This window comes from Culex pipiens, chromosome 1 (genome assembly GCF_016801865.2).
Source record: "Culex pipiens pallens isolate TS chromosome 1, TS_CPP_V2, whole genome shotgun sequence".
Lineage (NCBI taxonomy): Eukaryota > Metazoa > Arthropoda > Insecta > Diptera > Culicidae > Culex > Culex pipiens.
The window spans coordinates 17,040,022-17,059,811 of NC_068937.1; the positions used below are offsets into that span (position 1 = coordinate 17,040,022).

Consider the following 19,790-nt stretch of genomic DNA (forward strand, 5'->3'; position numbering starts at 1 on the left):
AGATGGAAAATTATCTTCAAAAGGACCTTGGTGCTCAAAATGTATATGGGTCATTCCAGGTCAACTGAGTACACTTTTGGACTCGACCTTCACCGATTTGGACCAAACTTAGAGGGAACGTTTATCTATCGATAGTTAACAGAAATCCTAAGTTTGGTGCTGATTGGACCATCCCTTTATTTTTGGCACCGCCCTCTTTTTTGGCGATTTTCTAAAAAAAAAATTCTTTTAATCATAACTTTGCAACTATTTGAGCAAAAGACTTTCTACAGATTGCATTTTATAGAAAATTGTCCAAGGAATTCGATAAAAATAAAATTTTAACCCTTAAATGCCCACTAATATTATATTTTATCGTTTTAAGTATAAACATTCAGTTTTGACCAATTGCTTATATTTTTATTTGTTTTATTTTATCACCATCGTGTTCCTCGAACAATTTTACATAATAATCAATGTAGACTTCAAACTAAAATGAACTTTTGACGAGATACAGCGATTTTACTGAAAAAAGTTTGATTTTGCGCAGCACTCGGAAGTTCATGGTGTACTTTTCAACAAAAAGGAATGAATCTCGCATAATTCGGTTTTTATATGTGAGAAACTTATTTCGGATTTGAATTCATAGGACAGAGTGCAGTGCAAAATCAAACTTTTTTCAGTAAAATCGCTGTATCTCGTCAAAAGTTCATTTTAGTTTGAAGTCTACATTGATTATTATGTAAAATTGTTCGAGGAACACGATGGTGATAAAATAAAACAAATAAAAATATAAGCAATTGGTCAAAACTGAATGTTTATACTTAAAACGATAAAATATAATATTAGTGGGCATTTAAGGGTTAAAATTTTATTTTTATCGAATTCCTTGGACAATTTTCTATAAAATGCAACCTGTAGAAAGTCTTTTGCTCAAATAGTTGCATAGTTATGATCAAAAGAAAAAAAAAGTTTTTTTAGAAAATCGCCAAAAAAGAGGGCGGTGCCAAAAATAAAGGGATGGTCCATTCAGCACCAAACTTAGGATTTCTGTTAACTATCGATAGATAAACGTTCCCTCCAAGTTTGGTCCAAATCGGTGAAGGTCGAGTCCAAAAGTGTACTCAGTTGACCATATCTGAAATTTTTGTCATGTTATGTTATAAGCACAGATAAACAGACGTTAATTTTCACAAATGTTAAATCGGCCAGGCCTACTGCCCAAAATTTAACGCAGAGAGAGTTCATTGTTTATGATTTTTAAAGGTTTCATGATTTTTGAAACTTAAAAAAATAAGAAAAATTACCCTAAATCTTAGCATTTCATGAAAGCAAGAAAAAATCAGGTTTCGCTGAAAGTATTTTTTATGATTAGGAAAATAAATAGTTTTTTTTCATGTGAATAAAAAAAGGGATTTCCATAAAATAATTGATTGTTTTATTTTGTAGTTGATTTTTTCCGTTTCCACCAAAAACTTTCAATTCATTGCTTTGTTTTTTTTTTTTTTTTTTTTTTCAAGTTTGTTACACGGAGAAAAAAGAGTTCCCAAAATCGTGAACAAGCGTTCATGAAAATGGGAACCTCGAACAAAGTGTTCAAATTTCATGGTACGTTTTTCAAAATCGTACCATGGAATTTGAACACTTTGTTCGAGGTTCCCATTTTCATGAACGCTTGTTCACGATTTTGGGAACTCTTTTTTCTCCGTGTAGCTGGACTTTTTTCAAGTAACTATGGCTGTGTATTTAAATTATGATAAGATGAAAAAATGTAAAAAATATAAAACAAGCCAAAGCAAATGGTGGGAGGAAGCAACAAAAATATAAATAAACAATAAAAAACAAATAAAAACATAACTTAACAAAAATAATATAAAGAAATATAAAATTGCAAAAATTAAGAAAAAAAAAACAAAATATGAAAACTTAAGTTCAGTAACACTTAGAAAAATCGTTGCTCTAACTGATTGCAGGAATGCAGGAACAAACCTTAAACGGGAAAACACTCCTCATTTTCGCAGAGAATTCCGCCGAACCGCTAAATTAAATTAACCCATGTGTACATGTGTGTAGTACCATCGATAGCTCATAAATATTTCTCCCCCTTCGACAGGTGAATCAGCCGGCGGCCGGGCTGCTGTGGCCACCACTGCAATGAGAGCGGCAGCAACGTCCGGAGCAGCAGGAACACCATCAGCAGAATCAACGTTGTGGCCACGCCAGCAGGAGCAGTTTGTGGCGGTGGCCAAAAGATGGAGCAAAGTGCGCAATTCGAGCTAGCTAGAAGAGCTCCCAGCTCCGCCGCGAGCAAGAAACCTTGGACTAAAACAAGTATTAGTAGTTTGTAATTTAGTTTTTTTTTGTGGTGCAATTCGTAAAGCAACCGATTTGTGCAAATTTTACGCTGCGATTTGAAGTAAATTTTTTGTCTTTGTTTTGTTGGTTGGAGTCACCGCGAAAAAGTGCAATTTTTTGGGCACACACACGTTTTGGGTGCGAATTTGTATTTGTAGAGTATAAAAAAAAGGAAGAAAAACGAATTAGTTTGTTGGAGCAGCGAGGCACTCACTTGCGAAAGTGGAACGATTTTTGGCGCGCCCTGGTTTGGTCCAGTAGAAAATGATATTTACTGGAGCCCATGGTCGACGAAGAGCTGGAAATGGACAAAGCAACAGTCAGCGCTCTGCCAGAAGTGCCCGGGCGGCACCCGAGGTAAGGAAGAGGGGTTTTGACTGATTTTAATCCGTGTAAATTCAATTACATCGAAGCAGTTTATGAAAGACTTTAAAAATCAAGTTGTACAAAAGCAACTTTAAAAACCATACGTCAAGTAATATTATTTTGAAAATATTCTAATTAACACAAACTCTCAAACAAAAAAATAACAGAGCATATTGTTTGAAGTTTATTTCCCTCAACTTTGACCAAAGTCGAGAGCGGAAGGCAAAAATTATTTTTTGCAATTCCGTCGTGAAACTACTTACTTTTCCTGTCATTCTTGAACGACGAAATAGCCTTTTCTGTGCCAAAAATAACAGAATCGAATAGCAACACATTTCAAAATAAATGCTGAAAAGTTCTACATTTCAGCACTCAAATGGGTGCTGAAAAGTTGAACTTTTCAGCACTTGTTTCGAAAAAGTAACATTTTTAAACATTTTTTTGATTTAAACGATTTATTGACAAAATACATGAAAATTTGACAAAAAATTTCACTCAGTGTGTGTTTTTTGGGATTGCAAAAAATGTTGTATGGAACTCGTTGCAAAACTTGATTTTGTCAGTACTCTTCGTTTTTATCCAACTCGGTGAACCTCGTTGGATAAATGTACGACTCGTGCGGAAAAAATCCTCTTTTTGCAACTTGTTGAATAAATTACTATTATATCACTTAAGATAATTAAACAATAAAAAACACAATGCCAAAATTTCAAAAAAAATGTGAATGACAATTCACAAAAAACCCCAAAACTCAAGTTAATCAAAGCAATTGTGAAAAAAACTCAATTGAAAAAAAATACAATACTTTGAGATCTCATGCAGAAAAAAAAACTTAATTTTAACTATATTTTCTGCTGAAAAAAAAAACAGAATCAATGATCTATTTATAAATTGCAAACTCAATTCGAAAACAAAAAAAAATACCTTCAATATGTCAATATGAAAATCTTACACTACTGCTAAAATAAGTTAAAAATGTTCAACAAATAAAAATAAAAATTGAAAAAAAAAAAACAATTTGCAAACAAAAACTGCAAACTAGAGGCATAAATGTTGAGCGTTATTGTATTTAATTGAATGAATATCATGTTAAAGAACTCATGTTGAAAATTCTTGATTTGAAAAAAAAAAACAAAAAAGACACAACACGTTCAAAAACCACCCAAAAAACATCTAAATCGCAATCTGTTATTTGATAAAAATATGATTATGAAAGTAAATTTCAAAACAATATGTTTTTAAAAAAAGTTAAAAAAAAAACATTTTGAAGAAAAAAAATCAAGTCAGAATAACTTCAGTTGAAAACAATCAATTAAATAACTAATAAATAAAATTAATTTGATCAAAACAAAGGTAAACTAAATGTTTTTTTAACTTTTAAAAAAATCTTAAAACTGAAAAAAAATAAAAACAAAAAAAAAGCTAAAAAAGATTAAAACACATAACACAATAAAAGCATAAATGTTAAGCAAAAAATCTATTTCAGATATTTTCAAATAAAAATAAAAAATCTGTTAAAAAACAGGTGATAAACAATTAGGGAAATCTGGTTTTTAAAAAGTTCTGAAAAAACCTTAATATATTTAAGGCGGTTTAAAAAAACTAAATAGATATTTTTTTCTTTTTTTAGCTTTTTGACATTTGTGAGTTTTTTTTCTAGATAAAGGCTCTTTATTTTTAACATGTTTTTTTAATGAATTAAAAAACACAATACAATTCAATCTAGACATTGAATTTTCAGATAATTTAGTTAAAAATAAATAAGTGTATAATAACATGTTGTTCCATTTTAGAAAGAACTCATGATATAAAAATACAAATTGATAAAATTCAAATCTAAAACATTGTTGTAAAAAATACTCACGTTACTCCAAATTGATAAAATTTGTTTTGATAAAACACAATTTGTTAAAACTCAAATGAAACATTTTTGCAGAAAACCCAAAAGGTGAACTAACCAAACTTGAAAACATTGCATGTTGGTGAAATTCCAGTTAAAAACTCAAGTTGATATAACACAACTTGATAAAACTTAAGTTGAATGAAAATCTAATAAAGCAAAATCTTGTTAAAAAAAACTCAAGTTGAAAAAACAGTGAACAACACATGTCATTCCAGATGAGAAAACGTAAGGGGATGGGAATAAAATACAAAGTAAGAATACTCGAGATAATTAAAAATATAATAAAAAAATCAGGTTTTAATAACTTGTTGAATAAGTTGAAAAAAATCACCTTAATGATAAAACACAATTTGTTAAAACGCAAATTAAAAAAACCCTCTCTGAGTATCCAAAAGTTGAACAAACCAAACTTGATAAAAGTTAGTGTTGATAAAAACTCAGCTGAAAGAAACTCAAGTTGATAGAGCATAAATTGATAAAACTTAAGCTGATTGAAAATAAATTTTAAAAATCACACGGATTGAAAAAAACATAACTTAATAAAACAGGTGAATAAATCATGCCATAAAACTAAAATTGGCAAAACTCATCAATTTAAAAAATAAACTCAGGTTGAAAATAAATCAGGTTGAAAAAAACTCAAGCGAAAAAAACCTAATTTGAACAATATGCAAGGTGAAAACACTTATGTTGATAATAGAGATGGGCAAAGTCGCTCTTTTTTAGGAGCCGCTCATTTTCGCTCGCTCATGAAAAAGAACCGCTCTTTTGAACGGCTCTTTCGCTCATTTTCAAAATTTTGATAAAAAGGTTATTTTTAAGAATGGTGTGGTTTTCAAAGTTAGTTTACATTGGACTTTTATAAATCACTTGAAAAATATCTAAAACCAAGAATGTCTCTATGTCAAGATTTCTACTCGAACCTCAACGTTGAAATAATGGAATGGCTATCAATTTCACAATTGCGTTTATTTTTGCTAAAATTTAACTAATGCTGCCATTTTATTTGGGAAAAATATTCTGTGAACTCTTTTTCTGCATTTTGATTTAATCGATAAAGTCTATAAACGCTGAAGTTTAATTGGGCAAGACAATTTTTTTTCCAAAATCTCTCAGCTTTTTAGTAGATTTTAGGTAATATTTGACAAGCTAAGCAATTTTAAATGTTCAAATTTTTTTCGGATAATACTTTAATATACAATCAGTTGTACAATGCAAAGTTTTTTTCATTTTGTTTAGAAAATCATTTACTTTTGGAAGAAAAGTAGGAAACTGAAAATGAGTTTGAAAACTATTAAGTGGTGTTTGGCAGCAATGCTATATTGGGATTATTTTTTATCAACAATTATTTTTCAATTTGGAATTGCATTTTTAATTCTAAAAACAAATTTTATGCTACAATTAGTTCGAAATTCAATAAATTATATTTATAAATAACAAGTTTAAAAATTAATCCATCTTGGAACGGTTTTTTTTTATCAAAAGACGGAGTTCAAAAAAGAACCGTGGTTCTTTTTTTGAGAGCTATGGTTCGTTCGCTCTTTTTAGTGAACCGGCTCTTTGAGCGGCTCGCTCTTTTTTTACCCACCTCATAGTTGATAATGACTCAGCTTGGTAGAACACATGCTGATAAATCTCAAGTTGGTAAAACTTTGAAATAGATAAGTTGAATAAAAATCTTGTTGAAAAAATTCCAACTGAAAAACCTTAAAAAGAAAAAAACAGAGTAAAAACTTTTAAAATAAAACTTTTGATGACAAAACTTAAATTTCAAAGCTCGAAATGGAAAAAAAACTTAGTTAGATAAACATGAAAAAAAAAATCTGTTGATGTAAAACTCAAATTGATAGAATTTGAAATAAATAAATAAAAATCTGTGTAAAAATGATGATGGAAAAACTAAAATTAAAAATTCTTGTTAAACCTGAAATTGAAAAAAAAACCAAAAAGGAAATTAAAAAAAACTTACTTTAAGAAAACATGTTACACAAAATCGAGTTGATAGAATTCATGATTTTCAAACTCAAATTTCTAAATTTTGTGTTGATAAAGCTCAAGTTAAGGAGATCAAATAAAATAAAATTCAAGTTGAAAAAATAGTGTTGATGAAACTCAAATTAAAAAAAAAACTTTAAAAGCAAAAAACAAGTGAAAAGGCTCGAGTTGAAAACAAATGCGGAAGAAATATTTAAATTATAAAAAACAGGTTGAAAAAATCTTGATAATACATACTAATATTGAATAAAAAAAACCTTATAAAGGAAAATACCTTTCCAACTCATGACGAAACAAATTATCTCATAACTCAAAATTTCCGGATACTTTTTTTCCAGACTCGCGTTCGCAACCAATCCCAGCGGCCGTACCTGCAGCGTGACCAGCAGCAGCTGTCCCTCCAGTCCGCGCTGTCCACGTCGTCCTCCTCGTCGGCGGCCTCCAGTTACTACTCGGCGTACGGCGATCCGCACCATGATCCGCTGGCACCGGTCCAACCACCCCCGCTGCTACCCCCACAGCCGGCACCCCCACTGGGTGCGCTGGTCCGCACGAGTTCCTCCTCATCGGTAGTGACCATGACGATGGCCAGCGCCGGTTCCGCCGGGCTCAGCCTGGCCAACTGCGCAAACAATGGGACGCAGGAACAACAGTCCGGCAAGCAACCCAGCAGTCCGGACGGGACACGGTACGGCCAGTGTCCGCCACCTTTAGTACAAAAGACCAAAGCCCGGGACATTACGAAGCGGCGGGGCGCCATCAAACATCAGAGGTGAGTTCGCGGGAACCGAATTTTGTTCAGTTTGTACTTTTCCATAGTTTCGTAGCCGGCCAAAAAATGTTGGATTCACTGTACCAAACCCCATTGCGTCGACCCAGCACAAGACCCACTCTAGAATCCGCTATTTCTCCTGCAGGACGCACGAAATCAACGGCCACAAGTTTGTGGCCAAGTTCTTCCGCCAGCCCACCTTTTGCGCCTTCTGCAAGGAGTTTCTGTGGGGCTTTGGCAAGCAGGGCTACCAGTGCAAAAGTGAGTATGGCTTGCTTCGATCGGAATGTTAACAAGTTTCAAATTTACCCCATAACAATAACCATAACAACAAATCTCCCTTAAAAAAAAAAAACAAACCTGACCTAACCAACGACAGCGCAATTTACGAGCACGCACATTAGCCACTGACAGTTATGATCTCGCCACACCTAACAATCGCTCGACCTTGGGGCCCAGTGGGAGTTTAAATCACATCTCTCGCTAACGGACTGACAGATGGACCAAAACAGAGCAATCACCCGAAACCGGCACGGCGGTGATTTGTTTGACTTTTCCTGACTACCTGCGCACATTTAGTAACATTAATTTCCCCCTTTTTTTTAGCGTGCCAAACGGCGGTCCACAAAAAATGCCACGAGAAGCTGCTGGGAAGCTGCTCCGAATCTAGTTTTAATTCCGAAAGTACAATTGTGAGTATCACTTTAATCAGTTTTGATTGTTTATGTCTCTTATCAATACATTTTTAAAAATCGGATTAATTTGATTTTCAAAACACTATTTCTAAAACTTTTTGAGGTAAAATTGATCAGTAATAAGTAGACATAGGCCCCCAAAACCAAAGCTAAAAACTCTATTCGCCACCTACATTCGAGTAGGAGAACTTTGGTGCAAGGTTACGTTTACGTTTTTGCGCGATAAGTGCAAAGGGGAGTGAAAACTATTTTAAGGTTTTTAAAAAAAAAATTGATCTTTTGGAATAAAATAAAGTTAACAGGAGGTAAGAAATAAAAAGTTTTATCGACTGACCTTTTGATTTTTTTGCCAAGTTGCCTTTTTCATTGAAAATTCTGAGATCCGGATTGAAAACGCGAGAATGAGGTTAGATTGCTAATTTTGAAAATCAATCCAATTATCATTTTTCAAGCAGATCTTTGCTTTTATGGTAGAAGTGACTTTAAAAAATATTTGTCCACTTGAATAATCTACATTCTCAATTGATTAGTTAGGTTTTGGTTGATTAAAATATTCCCTTATTTTGAATCAGATAATGAACAGGTTAAATCGGCCATCACAAAAATATTTTCGTTTATATCAATTAAGCTAATTATTTCTTACCTGAAAATGGTATAATTTGCTATTAAGGGCTAAGTGAAAGACCGAGCGCCGATTTTTGTTGTTTTGCGCTTGCTACATTTCGCTCTCCCCGCGCGCTGCGTTCTCTCTCTATTCTCTCTCGCCGTATGCACCGTGCTGCCAGCAAGGCGATAGGAATACTTTTGTGCCGCGTGAACGTGATACCAATAATTATGCCGTTGATTTCACATTATTTCTGATGTAAAAATCTTCAATTATTTTTTCAAGAACATTGTGAAGATTTTTGTATTCCAGTACTATAAATTATTACAAAAATATGTAAAAAATCTTAGGTTGTTCGAGAACTTGATTTTTATTGCAATGACCCCCAAAGTTTTTGGTTGAAGAATGTTTCAACAAGCGTTGGAAACATAATTCAAAAGCAATCTGAAGAGTTTTGTATTCCAATACTACAAAATATTACAAAAATACGTAAAATATAGTAATATTCAAACATTGTTCTAGAATTCAACTCTTATCGTGACGACCACACAGTTTCTTGTTGCAAAATGTTTCATCTAGTACTTATTAGATACATATTTCTGAAATAATGTGAAGGGTTTTGTATTCACGTACTACACAATTTTACAAAAATACGTAAATACAGTAAAAAACGTACATTGTTCGAGAATCTGATTTTTAAAAAATCGTACACTGTTCGAGAACCTGATTTTTATAGCAATGATCCAAAAGTTTTTGGTTGTAATGTTTCATCTTGTGTTGGACACACATTCCTAAAAGAATCTGAGAGTTTTGTATTCAAGTACAACAAAATATTACAAAAAAAAAGTGAAACACAGTAAAAAACTAAGATTCATATAGAACTATTATTGCATTACCCCCCCCCCCCCCCCCCCCAGTTTTTAGATGCAAAATGTTTTATCAAGTATTACATACATATTTCTTAAAAAATCTGAAGAATTTGTATTCAAGTACTATAATTTATTACAAAAATGCGATTTTCATTGCGATGATTCCCTCAATTTGTATTCAAGTACTACAAAATATTACAAAAATACATAAAACACAGTTAAAAAATCGTACGTTGTTCTAAATCTAAATAACGCAAATCGCAATTAAAAACTTACACCCAAAGTCCAAGGAATTTGTACATCAATTATAAGGTGATATGATCTTCAAGAAAAAAAATTATTTAATTTCTTTAGTATATTTAATTTTTTATTTGAATTTCTCACTTCATCGATCCGGTTGGGTTAAAATATAATGGATAATTTTTAATTGCTACCTGTCGCACAAAATGGTTATCAAAAAATAATTTGAGTTTGTCTTCTACCTTACTGTGGAAATATGACTGTTCGGCTTGGATTTCAATAATTTCAATATCAGCTCGGCAACCTGCATTAACAAAAACAACACAACAGCGTTTTGCACCAATCATTTCAAGTGCTACTTGGGCCTCTGTGACAACGTTTTTATCAGGAATCAATTCGTTTTGGACAACTTTGAATCCGAAATTTGCTGCTTTAGCCATGGCTGCATCTCTCAATGTTGAATATGTTTGTTTGAAATTCTGTAGGTCTTTACGTTTTGCTAGTACTATGCAGTCTTTTTGTTTATCAATACCTGAAAACAAACGGTCGAAAGATTAATTTTAACATACAACATTTTAAAAAAGTTACCAGTTAGTTATTCGTTTTACATTAGTTAAAAAATTTTTGAATTACCATCAACCATAATGCACAAAAACGGATATTCTGAAGGGATGACAATTAGCGGTTCGCTGAATGTTATTCCAAATTTAGCACTCGCTGCTGATCGTGCTACATTTGATACTCCGAAAATTTTTGCCAATATTTTGCCGTTTTGTGCCACAGATGACATGGATTCAGCCTTTTCATTAAATTTAGAAGAACTTCTGGTGTAAATAATGTCGGGTATATTAACAAGAAGTATTCTTCCCTGAGCTAAGCGTTTGACGTGCGTTTGTTCCACGTTTTCAAATTTTAGTGATTTAGATATCTGAAAAAATAAATAAATTATAAATACAACTAATAACTGTTCCAGTTCTAAATCGTACTTGGTATTGCTGCTTCTTGTTGGACATTATGGTATCGGAGATCACAGGTTGTTTATTCTCCCCGTAACATTTTTCTTCTGGTCGATTGTATCTTTTCTGCGACGCTTCCGGCCTTTGAGCGGATTTGGCTGTGTAAACTCGCTGTTTATCACGTTGCTCTGCGTATTTCTGGAAATTTTTATTAGTTGTTTTTCCCGTGAATTTCTGCATCCACTTTGATGGCCAACTATATCCTTCGTTGTATAAAAGAATTGAAAATAAAACTCTCAAAGCGTAGTTTCCTCTCCCACATAAGTTTTCCCTTTTGCCAAGAATCATCTTCGCAACGATGCTGAAAAAGTTTTCCGCTTTGTTCGTCGTTAACCCATGTTTCAACCTTTCCGCATTAGCTGCTAAATTCTGCAGTATTCGATCGACAGCATTGACCAAGTCGGTTGCATTTTCAAAAATGATTGATTTCTCTGGTTCGTCCTCTCTTCGGCAAAAGTACGCGCGGCAATTTGTGTGTTTTCCAATACAGTGGTTGAACACGTTCAAAATGTCCAGAATCAGTCCTTCCACATCAATTCCGCCATGCAGAGCACAGTACATGATCGCTGCTTTCAACCCGCTGTAAATTTTTGGAATTAGTTTCCTCAACGTTATGCGCGGCAAATCGGTTTCCGTTTTTCCAGCAAGCTATAAAACAATATGTTTAATTGAAATATGATATTTATGTAGATTATTCTGAGGGTTATTTTCTTACACCGTATAACTGTTTATTAGATCCTTTCAAAGTATGGTTAACACAATCCGCTTTAGATATTTCTACGCCATACACGCATTTGTCTGAAACTGTATCGTAAACATTGGTATCTCGGTCAGCTATAAGGGTAGAAAATTTCAACCCTTCCTCACACAGAACGTTTATCCCTTCGACAGCAATTGCCGGCTCCATCGCACCGGCACAACCTTCAAAATTTATAAAACATTCGTGTTCTTTTTCTTTACCATCGCGTTTGTTGATCGTGCACTGGATACAGCTAGTGTTTTTCGTATCGCCATACAAAACTTTTCCAGAGAGTTCACCAATTAAGACCGCTAAAAATAATATATGTTAGTTTTATGCAAAAATGATACCGAGCAATTCTCTACGAAAACGATCTTTTTCTTCTAATTTTATTTTTTGCATTTTTTATGCAGCGGAAACTTTTTTGGATCCTTTCCTATCACCAAAGAAGCCATTTTGCATCATTAATTTGTCCATATAATTTTCCATATAAAGTTTATAGCTGTTCATACAAAAATAATATATTGAAATTCAAAACTATGTATCTTTTGAAGGAATTTTTGATCGATTTGGTGTCTTTGGCAAAGTTGTAGGTATGGATAAGGACTAAACTGCAAAAATGATACAGGGTTAAAAAATGGTGAGATTTTTAATTTAACTTTTTGTAACTAAAATATGATTTGCCAAATGCACTATTTTTATTTTTTGATATGTTTTAGAAGACATCGAATGCCAACTATTCAGAAATTTCCAGAACGGGCAAAAAATTTTTGACCGAGATGTCCTAGAAATGCTCAATATACCATAGATCTACCCAGTGTAACTCACTGAAGCTACCTGAAGATGTTCCAACTTCATAGTCATTGATATAAGCAGCCATTGATCAGGTTGACCTTCATCTCTGGACTCCGTAGAGTTGGTAGATGTCCTAGAAATGCTCAATATGCCATGGTCTACCCAGTGTAACTCACTGAAGCTACCTGAGGATAATCCACCTTCATACTCCTTGATATTGGCAGTCATTGATCTGGTTGACCTTCATCTCTGAACTCCATAGAGTTGGTAGATGTCCTTGAAATGCTCAATATACCATAGATCTACCCAGTGAAACTCACTGAAGCTACCTTAGGATAATCCACCTTCATACTCCTTGATATTGGCAGTCATTGACCAGGTTGACCTTCATCTCTGGACTCCGTAGAGTTGGTAGATGTCCTAGAAATGCTCAATATACCATAGATCTACCCAGTGTAACTCACTGAAGCTACCTGAAGATGTTCCAACTTCATAGTCATTGATATAAGCAGCCATTGATCAGGTTGACCTTCATCTCTGGACTCCGTAGAGTTGGTAGATGTCCTAGAAATGCTCAATATACCATAGATCTACCCAGTGTAACTCACTGAAGCTACCTGAAGATGTTCCAACTTCATAGTCATTGATATAAGCAGCCATTGATCTGGTTGACCTTCATCTCTGGACTCCGTAGAGTTGGTAGATGTCCTAGAAATGCTCAATATACCATAGATCTACCCAGTGTAACTCACTGAAGCTACCTGAAGATGTTCCAACTTCATAGTCATTGATATAAGCAGCCATTGATCAGGTTGACCTTCATCTCTGGACTCCGTAGAGTTGGTAGATGTCCTTGAAATGCTCAATATACCATAGATCTACCCAGTGTAACTCACTGAAGCTACCTGAAGATGTTCCAACTTCATAGTCATTGATATAAGCAGCCATTGATCAGGTTGACCTTCATCTCTGGACTCCGTAGAGTTGGTAGATGTCCTTGAAATGCTCAATATACTATAGATCTACCCAGTGAAACTCACTGAAGCTACCTTAGGATAATCCACCTTCATACTCCTTGATATTGGCAGTCATTGACCAGGTTGACCTTCATCTCTGGACTCCGTAGAGTTGGTAGATGTCCTAGAAATGCTCAATATGCCATGGTCTACCCAGTGTAACTCACTGAAGCTACCTGAGGATAATCCACCTTCATACTCCTTGATATTGGCAGTCATTGATCTGGTTGACCTTCATCTCTGAACTCCATAGAGTTGGTAGATGTCCTTGAAATGCTCAATATACCATAGGTCTACCCAGTGTAACTCACTGAAGCTACCTTAGGATAATCCACCTTCATACTCCTTGATATTGGCAGTCATTGACCAGGTTGACCTCCATCTCTGAACTCCACAGAGTTGGTAGATGTCCTAGAAATGCTCAATATACCATGGTCTACCCAGTGTAACTCACTGAAGCTACCTGAGGATAATCCACCTTCCTACTCCTTGATATTGGCAGTCATTGATCTGGTTGACCACCATATCTGAACTCCACAGAGTTGGTAGATGTCCTTGAAATGCTCAATATACCATGGTCTACCCAGAGTAACTCACTGAAGCTACCTGAGGATAATCCACTTTCATACTCTTTGATATTGGCAGTCATTGATCTGGTTGACCATCATATCTGAACTCCACAGAGTTGGTAGATGTCCTAGAAATGCTCAATATACCATGGTCTACCTAGTGTAACTCACTGAAGCTACCTGAGGATAATCCACCTTCCTACTCCTTGATATTGGCAGTCATTGATCTGGTTGACCATCATATCTGAACTCCACAGAGTTGGTAGATGTCCTTGAAATGCTCAATATACCATAGGTCTACCCAGTGTAAATCACTGAAGCTACCTGAGGATAATCCCCCTTCATACTCCTTGATATTGGCAGTCATTGATCTGGTTGACCTTCATCTCTGAACTCCACAGAGTTGGTAGATGTCCTAGAAATGCTCAATATACCATGGTCTACCTAGTGTAACTCACTGAAGCTACCTGAGGATAATCCACCTTCCTACTCCTTGATATTGGCAGTCATTGATCTGGTTGACCATCATATCTGAACTCCACAGAGTTGGTAGATGTCCTTGAAATGCTCAATATACCATAGATCTACCCAGTGAAACTCACTGAAGCTACCTGAAGATGTTCCAACTTCATAGTCATTGATATAAGCAGCCATTGATCAGGTTGACCTTCATCTCTGAACTCCACAGAGTTGGTAGATGTCCTTGAAATGCTCAATATACCATGGTCTACCCAGAGTAACTCACTGAAGCTACCTGAGGATAATCCACCTTCATACTCCTTGATATTGGCAGTCATTGATCTGGTTGACCATCATATCTGAACTCCACAGAGTTGGTAGATGTCCTAGAAATGCTCAATATACCATGGTCTACCTAGTGTAACTCACTGAAGCTACCTGAGGATAATCCACCTTCCTACTCCTTGATATTGGCAGTCATTGATCTGGTTGACCATCATATCTGAACTCCACAGAGTTGGTAGATGTCCTTGAAATGCTCAATATACCATAGGTCTACCCAGTGTAAATCACTGAAGCTACCTGAGGATAATCCCCCTTCCTACTCCTTGATATTGGCAGTCATTGATCTGGTTGACCATCATATCTGAACTCCACAGAGTTGGTAGATGTCCTAGAAATGCTCAATATACCATGGTCTACCTAGTGTAACTCACTGAAGCTACCTGAGGATAATCCACCTTCCTACTCCTTGATATTGGCAGTCATTGATCTGGTTGACCATCATATCTGAACTCCACAGAGTTGGTAGATGTCCTTGAAATGCTCAATATACCATAGATCTACCCAGTGAAACTCACTGAAGCTACCTGAAGATGTTCCAACTTCATAGTCATTGATATAAGCAGCCATTGATCAGGTTGACCTTCATCTCTGGACTCCGTAGAGTTGGTAGATGTCCTAGAACTTCTCAACAGACCGTAGATCAACCACCAACTAACTGTAGCTTCAGAAAAAAACCCCACCTGAAATTTTTAAATTCATTAAAAAATTATAGTGTTTTAGAAAGTCTTTGAAAAATATAAAGAAAATATTCTGGCACCACTGCAAACTAACTGTCAGCACGCGAGCTCGAGACAAAATGAGAGAGTAGAAATCTGCGCGAATTTGTTTATGTTTCAGATATTTTTTGGGAAAAAGATAACCACTCAATTATTTTACACATAAAGTATGGCTTTATATATATCTAATTGCAGGTAATTGTCTCGACTACAAACTGTCGAGCTTAGATTTTTCAAAAAAGCTTTCGTTTCTTAAAAAAGTTGGGAGGAAAATAAGGCATTTTTCAAGGTGTTTTAGTACCTTTTACTAAAAAGATAACCACTCAGGCTAGACTAAGCCAATCAAGCTCATATTTAACCAGTAGGTGCGTAAGAATGTTGGCTACAAAATGTCGGGTCGGTTTGTTGAGAAAATGTATCGTTTTCGAGATATTTCAATTTTACTGAAAAAACTCCCAGCTGGTTCTCTTAGCCCTTAATGTCGATTTTATGATGAAATAAAACAATTTCAAATTTCAAATCAATTTACTCGCTGTAGGTTATAATGAAAACATCACCCCAAGATTGAGCGCCCTCTAGTGGGGGGTAATTTTGACGTTTGATTGCCTATTCTGGTGTGCTCGGTAGGTTATTCATATAAAGCGATTCCACGTCAAACCAGTAGAATCCAGATCAAAAGCGCCTTGCGTCTCCACAAAAAATGTACTGGGAACTCTTTTCAATCGAAAAGCATGATAGATTGAGTTTGGTTGATATACGAAATCCGATAACTTTATTTTTTAAATCATATCTTAGAATCCTGTTAATGGATATTCACAATTTTTTGATAATGACATTCTGAAAAAAAACAGGTCAAATTATTTTGACCAAGAAACTCAAATGTCAAATTTCAGTCGAATCGGAGCACTTTTGATCTGGAACCTGCTGGTTTAACCTGGATTCGTTGTATTGAATTGGATAATTTAGTTTTGGTGTAAGACGATTTGGCTAACTATACAATGTCAACTGAAATCAAGATAATAACTAAACAATTTCAGTGAAATCAAGATTTTTATCTTGTATCCTTCTTGCACTTGTCCCAAACGTTTTGATTTTTTTTCTTCTTACAGTCAATTCAGTAAATTACCAAGCTAGTCTTAATTTAATTTCAACTCAATGCCAGTTTATTCAAATTTTTGGACAGACTCTGCACAGACAGCAACGAATTTTATAAAAATAAAAAAAAACACAAAAGCTAACTTTTTTTTAATTATCTCGCTTAGCAAAGTTCAAATCAGCATAACTCATTTGAACAAAAGAGATTATAGAAATCAATTCCCAAAATTTAACTGATTCACGATTTTCCACAATTTTGGGCATCGATTTCACCTTAACTTTATTAAGCCTTTTGCTTTGGTTGATCCGAACAATTCTCCGAGCAATTCCAGCTCAAATCAGAAATTTTGCTGGTACTTTTGTTCCGGACCCTCTTCGATTTCAATGAAACTTTGTAGACATGGCTTATACATTTTTGTGTACATGGACCCAGTTGCACTCGAGAATGACATTTGAGAAGGGCGTGAGTTATTTAATTATTTTTGTAATTTTTGTAAAGTATCTCGAAGCCTTTACATCGTATCAAAATGTGGTCAAAGACAAACCTGTAGGAAATTGGACGGACTTTCTGAAAAAAAATACACTGAAATAAAAATACACGCCACCTCCATGATTTTTTTATTTTTAGGTTTAAAAGTTAAATTTTAGAGTGATGTCACGATTTTTTTTTCGTTCAAAATATTTGAGGAAATAGCCTTAGGTGTTACAAAAAGACTCACGATAAATGCAGGATCATCCCACATATTCGGAACGGTTTCCAGATCGGCCAATGTTCCAAAAATCATAGCAAATCGATTATTGAACTTAATGATTCGCGTTTACCTTCATTTGAAAGCTTTTCTTGCGATCTTTCGAATGCTGTATCGAACATCTGCAAATTTTAACTTTTATATGAAGTTTTTGAAGAATTACTTTGACCCTTGAAATCCACAAATTCGGAACACTTTTTTCTTACGAATGTAAACAAACTTTAAATCTCTCCAGGAGTACATATTTATTACCAAATAATGACTTCTCACACTGAAACCAATGAAACTCAAGCTTAGTGATGTTTTATACATGGTTTAATAACTTTTTTGTGAAAATATCAGTTAAATTCAGGTGTTCCACAATAGTGGGAGGCACAATAACATCCCACAATTATGAAACAGGACATTTGGAGGCAGTGTTTTGCTGCTCTGGACAAAATAGTCTTGGAATGAAGTTTTTTGTTAAAAAAAGTACTACTTTTACTAGTGAAATAGCAAGATAATGCCCAAATGAAGGTTCTAAAATTATTAAGGTCGACAGAAAAGCTACTTTTGGCATGCTATTGACAAATTATCATAAAAGTGTTCCGAATTTGTGGGAGTTCCGAATATGTGGGATGACTGTATGTTTCTCCTTAAAAAATACAAAAATCATTTACTAAAACTGTTTTTTTGAAAATTGGTCTAAACGTCAATTTTTTTAGAAACCGATAATCGGAATAGATTTCCCAGACAATTTTACATAAAAGTCTCCATATTGACCATTGTCCTATGTCCAATCCTTGTGAATATACAGCGGTTTTAAAAATAAAAATATTGAAAAAATAGGTTCTTTGGTGTTTTTCGGCAATTTCTATATGACAAACATGAAGTTTCAGTCTCGTAAATATTTTTACCGGAAAGCTCTCCAATTTCCCATAAGTTTGGCTCCATATACACAAAAATGGCTTATATAGGATAACATGTCTACAAAGTTTCATTGAAATTGGAATGGGTCGGGTACAAAAGTATCTGAAAAATTCCCGATTTGTGCTGAATTGCCACAAAATTAATACTTTGATATTCAAGAATTCCTATATTTTTGTGGTATCCCGAGCAGACGGAAACAACTTGGGAAGGTCAGTTTTTGATATTGTGAGAAGATCGAAATATGTTATTGGGGTGATCGGATTAGTTGTTAAAATAACAAAAATCAATAACAAAGATTTGTCCGAAGAATAACTTAAACTGTTATTATGTTGTTATTGCAATAACAAACCAATAACACAGAAGGAATCATGAAGGAATAACAAGATTTGTATTTTGTGCGGAGAGGTGGAGCAGCATAATAACAAAAATTGTTATTGAACTGGTATGTCTCCATAACAAAAAAAGTTATTGTTTTGGTTTATTTGTAATTTGCAAATAAACCTGCAGTTGCCATAACTCCTCTTTACTAGTCAGGGCTGCAGAGTCGGGTACCTTAAAAAAAATCAAACCATCCACATTAACGACCCCCGGGTCTTTTGTGGTCTCTATTGCAAGTTTCTGCTCAAACCCAGGAGTCCGAAGGCTTGAATGGGGAGAGCACCCAAACCTCTTTTACTCCAAGGAACCTTCCACCCGAGTGTTTGAACTGACGACCTTTGGATTGCGAGTCCAACCGCTGCCAGCGATTCCACCGGAGTAGGCTTGGTTTGGTGTGTTGTTTGTACTTATGGCATGGAGACGACTCCTACACCTGGAATAACTTAACGGCCTAACAACAACCAAGGCCGGGACCGACGTTTTACTTCCTCATCCGATGGAAGGTTGGAGCAGATGGGAATCGAGCCCCACGACTTTGAATTTAACTTTGAAGACAACTCAGACTCTGGATATGACGTCAACGACGACTTCAGCTCTCCAAAAATACCCGACTTCACAGATTCCGACTCCACGTAAAAATTGCTGAAAATTTGCTGAATCTGATGCAGTCTCCGAGGTTTCACTCCAGCTCGAACTTCAACGTCAGCTCCGACTTCCTGGCTCTGTGAAAATAGTAACAGTTAATTCTCAATAAATAAATCAATTCCGTTAGGGAAAATAACAAAATTGAAAAAAAACTCACAAAAGTTAATTTTATCGGATTAATTTTAGCTTAAAACCCCATTTCATGGTGAAATAAATGACCCCGATGAAATTGGTCAAAATTATTTCATAGAGTTCTAGCCAATTTTAGTAAAATCCCTTAGAGCGTATATCAAATAATAAAAACCCGATTTAATCCCACCAGGGGTGAGATAGAGCCTTTCTTACTAAAGAATATAACATCTCTCAATTCACAACATCGACTTGATACAAAAAATCTTATGATGAAAGCAAGGTATTATTAATGATGTGTTTTCTAAAAGAAATTGAAAATGCAATTTTCACCTATCGAATATTTTTAATCGTACAAATTCTTAGCTTCCAATGCGCAAGTGACGACACACATCGCGGTTTTGGTTTTCTAGTTTTGGTACGAGCCCAAAAACCGAACAAAGCAGGCGTAA

General features: G+C 34.8%; 1 protein-coding gene and 1 long non-coding RNA gene across 3 annotated transcripts in view; both read right to left on the bottom strand.

Moving 5' to 3' along the window:
- LOC120430545 (protein cramped) overlaps positions 1-19,790 on the bottom strand; it is a 129,977-nt gene that overhangs the window by 9,635 nt on the left and 100,552 nt on the right. The window lies entirely within an intron of this gene.
- Positions 10,762-11,904, bottom strand: LOC120431902 (uncharacterized). The gene is made up of 2 exons (XR_005607973.2): positions 11,510-11,904; positions 10,762-11,442 (listed from the first exon to the last, which is right to left on the bottom strand). It is a non-coding gene; the product is annotated as an uncharacterized LOC120431902 (long non-coding RNA).